General features: G+C 46.7%; 2 non-coding genes across 2 annotated transcripts; one reads left to right on the top strand and one right to left on the bottom strand.

Annotated features, from left to right (window-relative positions):
* Nucleotides 1-2,713: 2,713 nt before the first annotated feature.
* On the top strand, nt 2,714-2,785 carry TRNAP-AGG. The gene has a single exon. It is a non-coding gene; the product is annotated as a tRNA-Pro (tRNA).
* A 706-nt stretch (nt 2,786-3,491) lies between these two features.
* Nucleotides 3,492-3,563, bottom strand: TRNAP-CGG. The gene has a single exon. It is a non-coding gene; the product is annotated as a tRNA-Pro (tRNA).
* Between the last annotated feature and the right edge of the window lie 6,560 nt (nt 3,564-10,123).

The following is a 10,123-nucleotide window of genomic DNA, read 5'->3' as shown; positions in this document are numbered from 1 at the left end:
CATCATCAGTAGGGATCTATGAACTAGGTGAATGGATTGAGCCAGCCTCTCTCACCTCCTGGATTCCTACCTCCCACTCTGGATCTCCGGAATCTGCTTCAGGAAGAAAAAGAATACAAGTCCAATGCTTGGTGATGGCTAGGATTCACAGAAAGCCTCCGAGACAAACAATCAAAAGAAAAAGTAGCTAAAGAAAAGTATCCCTAAAAGCACTGTGGCTTTGTTGAATTTAAATGAAAAAGAAGAAATCCAAGCATTTCATTTCACTCATCCAGCTGAATCAGTAAAGTGATCCTCGAACCTAACAGGCACTTATTCCATTTAAGGGCAGGACTGAAGCTGCCTAGGTGTAAGAGAATCCAATTTTTAAATGTCCAAAGAACCTGCTTTTTAAAAGAATTATTATTAGGTTTTGTTAAACAAAGTAACTTCAGATCTACAGCACATTAACACCTCTAAGTTTATTCTATTATTCCTGCTCAGAGCTGGAAGTTTATAAAAGAATGAAGATTGCATTTGCTCAAGACAGTTTTCAAATAAAACATAAAAGGGTGGAGACAGAATACTTTAAAATGCTAGGGCTCCCAAAGTATAATTTACTGCTTGTCAGTCTAGTGTTCCTAGCTAGAAGATAGATTAAAATTCCCACCTAAAATTCCCTAGCCCGCCAGGCTAGGTTCTTCTAATAGGCCTAGGTATGGCCTATCATGACCATTCAAGTAAACAAACACATTTATCTGCACACATATATGTACTGTGTGCAGATCGCAGGGCTTGGCATTGGCAGAAGTAGTGAGATACAAAATTTAGGAAAACAACAACAACAACAACAATCTTTGCCCTCAAATAGCTTATAGACTAATGGGCAATTATACACAACCACTAGAATGTCCGAGTGGCACCTGACTTTCCATTATCAAAGGTTTGGAACAGGGAGCCTTTAAAAAGCTTAGCAAATTCCAGGAAGGGGAAGATGTTGGTACTTTCTTAATTGATCTCAATTTATTCCAAAGAATTCTCCAGGCTAAAGATAAGTAGGTGCTGGAAACTGTTCTTTCTGAAGGTAGGGGTGAGTGTTTTACTGTGAAGACTAAGGGAATTCTCTAACCACTCAGTTATAGATGGGTCTGAAGGCTGCATTTTGGTGACCTAAGCCATATCCAGGAGATATTATTACAGATAGAAATTGGTTGAGGGAAGAGGTATTAAATAAAAAAAAACCCAAACCCCCGTGATGTTATCTGGCATCCTCCCGTGTCCATCTCTGGAGCTACCTCCCTTATTCATTCAACAAATAATTATTTTGAGGTCTGCTTTTGTGTAGGAAACAGAAAAGAGCATTGGAGAACTGGGTTCTAGTGCGTTTCCTTCTTTGGAGATGGGTTTTGTCATGGATAAAATGATTATCTGGGAACTAGATCATCTGGGAAGTTCCTTCTGCTCTGAAATTCTAACTCTAAAACACAGTGAGGTATGCCACAGAAGTGGAACAAAACACACTATGAACAAATTAGACGATGCCTTCCTACCGAAATTAATCCTTCTTCAAACAAGTGGAAGTGGAGCTACATCTTTGAAAAATGGGTATTTTGGTCATAACCAGAAGATGGAACAGAGGTCAGCATACCAGGTGGAGGGAAGGACTAGCCCAAAGAAAGGCACATTGGTTGAACTGCAAAAGACTTTTGCCTGGAGGTGAGGGTGTATGAGTAGGGAGGAAAGGCAGGTAGGAACCAGATTTTGAAGAGCTTTGGTCAGTTTTAGTTAGGTACTGATGCTGTGTGAAGCTAGGAATGAATAAACCAGAGAAAAGTGGGAGAATTAATGCCCTCGATTAATCCAACGACCAATCTTGACTCCAGCGTTGGGGAGGTGGGTTAGAGGTACAGAACATATACTCTGCTCAGTTGAAGCACCGCCTTCTGCAAGAAGCATCACCCTCCCCCAGTGGTTGGCTAGAAGTCAGTCAGTCATTTGTAAATTGATAGCATCTATAAAGCGTCTACTAAATTCCATGCACCGTGTTAAGCTCTGGGCTAGATACCTCCCTCCTCCTCCCCCATCACTTTGTATTTATTTTTAATTATATGATAATTATATATGTACTTATTTCCTTTCCTATATAGAATGAAAGCTACTTGAAGGACAGACAGTAAATGCTGGTCGATAATTGTTGAAGGAATGTCTAGGTTTGTTTTGCTTAAATGTGATTATTTGCCACGGTAAGGTTGGGGGAGTGGGGACTGATATTGGGAAACAACAGTATTGTAAAAACAATCCCAAAAAAAGCTTTAATAAAGTTTTGGTTTTGGTTTTTTGTTGTTGTTTTTTTTAAGAATACACGCTGTCCTGCAGATCTAGAATTCAATAAGGGATAAAGTTTGCAGTCTGGCAAAGGGACAGAATAGAATAACAAAGTGAATCATAACTAAAAGCCCAAGTGGAAATAATAGCACAGTTTTTAAAACATTATTAAGAGAACCTTGGTTGTTCTCAAGTCATTGTCCTCTCCTTTAAATCTGGGGGAAAATAAGCTTTATTAAAATTGCGCTGCTCTTAAAACTTACACAAGAGAAGGAAGAGTTTCGGTTGGTGGTTAACAGCGATTCCAGGTGACAAAATGCAGAAGAAAGCAACCACCACCAGAGGGCACCAAAGTTAGAATACGAATCACTAGACTTCTTTACAACAGCAAGAACGTTCCAGGTGTGCTGGCTCGTTGGTCTAGGGGTATGATTCTCGCTTAGGGTGCGAGAGGTCCCGGGTTCAAATCCCGGACGAGCCCTATTTTCTTTCAAGCCCGTAATTTATAGGATTAAAACAATTTGACATTCTTTACTGAGCCCCAAATAATTTTTAAAGGCAGATGTTAAATTCATTCAGATTTGTGGCACTGACGGAATATACATTTTGCAGAACCTATCCTTCTAGGCCTCCCCTTCTTCCCCTCAACAAACGCCGGACAAACGCAAACCCTGACCCGCTCTTTGTCGGGGGGGAGGTATTTCTGTCGGTCTCTCTTGGGGGGGTCCTTTACATCCACTTCACGCCCTCCTCTTGTACTCGCCCCATGCCCCGGACCCTTCTCCCCACAATCTAGCCGGTGATTACAGTTCCCCATTCTGTGGGGTGTCCCTCTACCTCGAGGGGTTCCCATTAAAGGCAGGTAAGGCAACCTAGCCCTGGGCCGACGAACTTGCAAAAGTAAGCGAGTGTGTAAGAGTGCGCACCAGCAGCGCGGCAAAGGAGCCACGCGTGTCTCGAGTGAAACATTTGTAGAATGGACCAATCTCTCTCCCCGGTCCCCACTGGGCTTCCCCTTCCCGACTCCTGGCCCGAGGCCCCGCTCCGATGCACGTGCCCAGGAGTCCTGGGGCGAGAAAAAAAGGGACGACTTCCCAGGTAACCCGAGCACGGCTGGGGCGTTCGGAGCTTTAAACCTTGCAGTTTGTGGGAAAACATGAAAAATCGAAGCGGGGGAGAAAAAAATCGGGCTCGTCCGGGATTTGAACCCGGGACCTCTCGCACCCGAAGCGAGAATCATACCCCTAGACCAACGAGCCACTCCTAAGGAAAAACGCCCCGGCTGCTCCCTTCAGCTACGCCGCACCCCGCTGTTCGCTTCCGCCCCAGAGAGCCGGGCCGGCGCGGAACCCCTCCTCCTCGCAGGCCCTAGCCTACGGAGCCGGCCAGGCCACTCTGGCCAGATGGGGGGGCCGCTGGGGGCTCCCGAGGGCTGCACCGCCCCCCCCTCCCCCCAGGGCCAGCGCCCGCGAGGCGGGAAGGGAGCCCCACCGAGCCAACTCCCGCGAACGGGCGTGTGCAAAAGCGGAGAAACCACGGCCCCCGCGGCGGCCGCCCACGAGCCCAGTCCCCGGCGCTGCCAGCCCAGTGGACGCCTCCGCCCGGTACCAACAGCAGCCTCCGAGTGCCCCGATTTAGAGCCCTCTGCCCGGGACGCCCTCCTCTCTCCTCTCCCCCTTTCCCCTCTCTCCTCCTCCCCTCTGTGCTCTTCTCAGCTCCTCTTTCTTCCTCCTAGCTCTGCTCCCCTCTTCTCTCCTCTCCCCCTCCTCTTTCCTCTCTCCGCTTCCTCCCCCTCCTCCTCCCCTCTGTGCTCTTCTCCCTTCTCTTCCTCCCAACTCTGCTCCCCTCTCCTCCCCCTCCTTCCCCTCTGCTCCCCTCTCCTCCTCCCATGTCTGCACCCCTCCCCTCTCTCCTCCCTCTCCCTCCTCTGCCCCTCCCTGGTCCTTCCCTCTCCTCTCCCCCTTCTCCTCTGCTCCCCTCCCCTCCCCTCCTTTTTCCCCTTACTCTTTCCTCTCTTCTCACCCCTCCGTCTCCTCTCCTCGCCCCTCCTTCTCCTCCTCTCTCCTCTCCCCGTCCTCTTTCCTCTCTCCTCTTCCTCCCCTCCCCCTTCCCCTCCCTCCTCCTCCCCTCTGTGCTCTTCTCCCTTCTCTTCCTCCCAACTCTGCTCCCCTCCCCTCTCTCCTCCCTCTCCCTGGTCCCTTCCCTGGTCCTTCCCTCTCCTTTCCCCCTCCTTTCTCCTCCTTCTCTCTCTACTCCTCCGTTCTCCTCCCCTTTCCTCTCCCCCTTCTCCTTTCTCCCTCTTCTATCTGCTCCCTTCCTGTTCCCCTACTCTTCTCTGCCCCCTCCTCCTATCTCCTCTCTCCCTCCTCTCTCCCCTCCCTCCCCTTCCCCTCTCCTCTCTATCCTCACTCCTTGCTCAGCCCCACTTTCCCGTCTCCTTCCTCCACCCTGGAAAATGGGAGGAGAGGAGTGAGGAAATGACTAAGATTGAGAGAAGGGAGAAAGACTGAAGAGAAGGAAGGATGAGGAAGAGAAGGACAGGATAGGAGGGAGAAAACTGAAATCAAGGGGATGGAGAGAAGTCACAGAATCTCAGAGCTGAACTTGGTGAACCCGGTGTCTCGACCAACCCAATCCAAAATGTATTTAGCACCTACTACAAGTCACTGTTCTAGGTTCTGAGGATACAGACAAGCAACCAGCAACTCCTGACCTCTGGGAGCTGACATTCTCTTGGGGGATGCACCATGTAAACAGATGAGTATATGCTGGATAATAAAGCAAGGAGAGCGCTACCAACTAAGGGGATTCGGATGAGGTAACAGATGAGCTGAGCTCTGAAGGAAGCTGGAGGAAAGAAAGCAGAGGTGATACAGGAGACAGTATTCCAGCCAAGGGAGACAGCCCGTGAAAAGTCACTGAGGCAGGAGATGATGGAATGAAGAGACTGGGGGGGTAGCAGGTGGACCACTTTGGCTAGAACCTAGAGTGCAGTGAACCCTGGAAAATAGGCTGGAGCCAAATAGTGAAGGGCTTTAAATGATAAGCTAAGTTTATGTTTTGTCCAGAAGCCTCTTGAGCAAGGAAGTGACGTGGCCAAAACTTGTGTTTTTGGAAGATTATTTTAGCAGCTTTGTGGAGAACGAATTGGAGAGAAGGGACTGGAAACTGTAAATCAAGTTAAGAGTTTTTTTTTTTTTTGTATTGCAGTAGTCCATTTGAGTGGAGAGAAGGGGACAAATCCAAGATACTTTGTGGAATTAGAACCTATTGGGATGAGGGAGAGGAAAAGAGCAGGAATGACTGAGCTTACACTCCTAGGTGACTAGAAGAATGATGGTACCCTCAGCACAAAATAGAGAAAGTAACAGGTTTAAGGAGAAAATAATTCCATTTTGCACGCTGAGTTTGAGATGCCAACGGGACATTCTAGTTTAAGATGTCTAGTAGGCTCTTGGTGATATGGAACTAGAACTCAGGCGAGAAAGTAGAGCTGGCTATACACATCTAAGGGTTATCTAGATAGAGGTAATAATGGAATCCACGGTAGCTCAGTACCACCAAGAGAAAGGATAGAGAGAGAGAAAAGAAGAGGGCCCAGGGCAGAACTTGGAGGGACACTCATAGTTAGGGTGTGAACTCCATGATAATCCAGCAAAGGAAATAGAGAAAAACTGGTTAGATAGGTAAAAGCAGAGCTAGGAGAGAACATTGTTAAAAAAAAAAACTCAGAGAGGAGACAGTATCCAAAAGAAGAAGATGGTCAACATTGTCAAACTTTGCACAGAAAACACGAAGGATGAGGACTGAGATTAGGCCATTGATTTAGCAATTAGATCACTGGTAACTTTGGAAATGTCCTCATTTATAAAATATATACATATATAAGGGAATTAGAATAAAGTCCCAACTCCAAATTCTATGATTTAGAAGAATGATGGGATTGGAAAAGGAGGTACTGGGAAACTTGCAGGTTTGAGGAGCATTTATATTGCCTTCCTGGCATAAATAATCCTATGGATGGGGACTTACACTGTCCACAACCTTTTTTTTCCCTTGGTTATGGAAAAAGTGAATGAAGTAAGCAACGCGTTCAACACCACAGGGACAAATATTTACTTGGACTGAAAAGTGTGGTGCCACTTCACAACTCCAAATTCATGTAAATTCATGTAAATTCATGCTTTCAGCAGCAGGCCAGAATATGGAAGATTCTAAATTAAGGTTTTTCTATTTTTCTTCTCTTCCCCTTTCCTCCTGGTTTTTCCTCCATGAACTTTTGAAAATAAAAGCCTCTGGATGCTGCAGTGGACACAGAATTTACCCTGAAGTCAGTAGACTTCAGGTTGAATTCTTGGCAGCCTCTTTGAACCTTTGTCTTCTTATCTATAAAATAAGGATGATAATTCTTATATACTACCTTTTGGGAGGAAAGCTCTTCAAAATAAATATAAATTATTATTCAGATGGAACTCTACCAGTTTTACTGAGCTATCAAACTCCAGTCAGGTTTTGCCATCTCTCTCTCTCTCTCTCTCTCTCTCTGTCTCTCACATCAGGGTTAAGTACCTTGTCCAGGGTCACACAACTAGAAAGCAGCTGAGGCCACATGTGAACTCAGATCCTCCTGACTCCAGGGCTGGTGCTCTATCCTCTGCAACACAAGCCTATTTGCTCTTTAAGAGAGCTTATGCATTACCCCAAACAGTCAGCTAATCACTTTACTACGTAATCCTATCATCTACCCTTTCATCAACCCTCTCATTTTACAGATTAGAAAATGGAGGCACAGGGAGGTTAACAGAAATTAGTGAAAAAACATTAAACACTTTGTGATGGCTGGACCAACACAAAGCTAACAGAAATCAAGGCCCTGCCCTTAAGGATTTTATAGGGAGGCAGAAGAAAGAAAGAAAATATATAAAAGAACAAAAATAATAAATGCAGAAAACATTTTCATGATGAATTCTACTTGTATGGTGAAACACAGTTATACTGAGGAGCTGCTGGAGTCAAATGGGGTTAGTCATGAAAGGGGTATGGAGGGACTTTAAACAAGAGAGGAATGGCATGATGAAAAAGAAGACTTTCCATGAAGAAAGAATTGCTTGTAAAACGGTTCCAGAGCAGAAGCAGACTCTGTGTATATGTGTCTAACTGCAGTCCAGTAAGAGATAGTAAGTGCTGTGCCCATTCCTAATATGAGATTGGGGGGAGGGAGAGGGGGTAGGCTAAAATAACATCTAGTCCAATACACATTTTACATCTAAGGAAATGAAGCTGGAAGGTTTTTCCATCTACAGTAAAAGGGGGAGTTATTAGTTGGAATTTTTGACAAACTATGATCAAGAACTTTAATTTGAAGGGGCTGTTCCTTCCATAGCTCCTGAGAATAAGAATAACGGCCATTTATCTAACACTTAAAAATTTGCAAAGCCTTTCCATGCATAGTGTCGTTTGATTCTCATAATAGCCCTGGGAAGTCGGTACTACAGATATTAGCACCATTTTACTGGTGAGGAAACTGAGGCTCAGAGATTGACTTGCCTATGGTCACATAACTAAGTGTCAGGGGCAGGATTTGAACCAGAGCTTTCTTATTCACCTCTTGCACCTTGGAATAATCAAAATTGCACTTTAAAATGATTTCTTTACTACCTACCCAACCCCTTCTTTATCTTTTGCCTTACGTTGTCTTTCCCCGTTAGAAAATGTAAGCTCCTTTTGGGGCAGGGATTGGCTCTGCTTGCTTGTATTTGCAATTCCCAGCACTTGTAGGCGCTTAATAAACGCCTCTTGACTTGAAGTATGTATTTCGATACCTTCTTCCCCGCCCTCCAGTCTAATTTTCTTGCGCTCCATCCATGACCCCACCGCCAAGTTAAACTTTCTAATGATCTGATACTCGTCATTCTACTGTTCAAAACTCTCAGAATAAAATCCTACCTCGATGGCTTGGCATAAGGTGCTCTCTTATCTGGACAATTTGCCCTCTCCTATGTATGACCCCACCTTTCTTGCCTCTACATCTTTACTTATGTCTCTGCCCTGCTGTCCTTCCATCTCCATCAACAGCAATCCTACTCATCTTTTAGGACCCAGTCCAGATACCATTTCCTCCATTCAACAGAGTATCTTAAAACTTCTGCCTACAAAGTATGAGCTATGATAGATCCTACATATCTTAAGAGACGGGCTGCTCTGAGGACCTTCTCTCTCTCTCCCCCCGCCCCTTTTAGGATTAAGTATCCTCGTTCTACGGGCTGTTCTTTGCTGTACAGGAAGGCTCTTTGGCAGGGGGAGGGGAGGGATACTGGGGGAAGTTTTGGTCAGGTAAAGCATCGTAGACTTTAAAACTGATGCTCCAGGCGAGACGGGCTGCTCTGAGGACCTTCTCTTCCTCCCCTCCCCCCTTAGGACACACATCCCTCGTTGTACGATCCCAGCATCAAGAGCCTGCTTTCTGAGGACCAGCCTAAGTGGAACATCCCGCCCTCTTACAGATGGGCACTTTGCTTACTGAAAGGGGCTGAAAAAGGACATCTGCGTAAGGAACACCACCTCTCAAATAAAATATTGTGGAGATCGATTGGGGAACGACTAAAGAAACTGTGGTACATGAATGTAACAAAATATTGAGTGGATGAACACAAAGAAGCGTAGGGAAACTTCCCTGACCTGCTGCTCGTAGCAAGAACCCGAAAACAGTAAATGCAGTGACTTCAACTTAAATGCAAAGAGCAACGAGCACACCACAATCAAAAGTAAAGCTGCCCATTGACAAAAGAATAAGACTGGCCCCAGAGAAGAGATATAAGAAAGCACCCCTCCCAACACCCCAGAGGTGGGCCACACATGTGGAACACTGGAAAATACACAGAATATAAGCCATTAAAGCTCCCGACTGCAGGACAACTTTTAGGACACCCTGTATTTTCAGGCTTTTTTCAATGTATCAATTTAAAACATTTTTTAATCTTCCTTTTTTTTCCTTAAGAAAAATATTCCTCATATGAGATGTTCTTTGCTGTGCAGGAAGGCATCGTAGACTTTAAAACTGATGCTCCAGGAGAGACGGAGTGCTCTGAGGACCTTCCCTTCCCCCCCCTTTTAGGATAAGTATCCCTCGTTCTACAGGATGTTCTTTGCTGTACAGGAAGGTTCTATGGCAGGGGAAGGGAGGGGTACTGGGGCAAGTTTTGGTCAGGTAAAGCATCGTAGACTTTAAAACTGATGCTCCAGGAGAGACGGGCTGCTCTGAGGACTTTCTCTCTCTCTCCCCCCGCCCCTTTTAGGATTAAGTATCCTCGTTCTACGGGATGTTCTTTGCTGTACAGGAAGGCTCTTTGGCAGGGGGAGGGGAGGGATACTGGGGGAAGTTTTGGTTAGGTAAAGCATCGTAGACTTTAAAACTGATGCTCCAGGAGAGACGGGCTGCTCTGAGGACCTTCTCTTCCTCCCCTCCCCCCTTAGGACACACATCCCTCGTTGTACGGGACGCTCTTTGCTGTACAGGAAGGCTCTCTGGCAGGGGGAGGGGAAGGATGGGGAGAGGAGTTTTTGGTCAGGTAGAACACCAGACTTCAGACCGATTCTCGCGGACAGAGCCAACCAGCCGGGGGTGGGGTGGGGGGCCTCCTGCACAGGACCCCCTCGGGGCCCGAGGGGGGGCCCGCAGAGGTGCATTGTGGGCCCCCGCTCCCGGCGCACCCCTCGGGTCGGCGATGGGGAGGAGGGGGCCCGTCGGTCGCCGGCCCAGCCGCAGCCGGGGGAGCCCCTGGGGGGGCACTCGGCGAGGCCCCCGAGGCCCGCCTGGAGG

Source organism: Vombatus ursinus, unplaced genomic scaffold, assembly GCF_900497805.2.
Source record: "Vombatus ursinus unplaced genomic scaffold, bare-nosed wombat genome assembly UNPS02014789.1, whole genome shotgun sequence".
NCBI classification, from domain to species: Eukaryota; Metazoa; Chordata; class Mammalia; order Diprotodontia; family Vombatidae; genus Vombatus; species Vombatus ursinus.
Note: the sequence above shows the minus strand (reverse complement) of the source record. Positions and strands in the feature narration are given on the sequence as shown.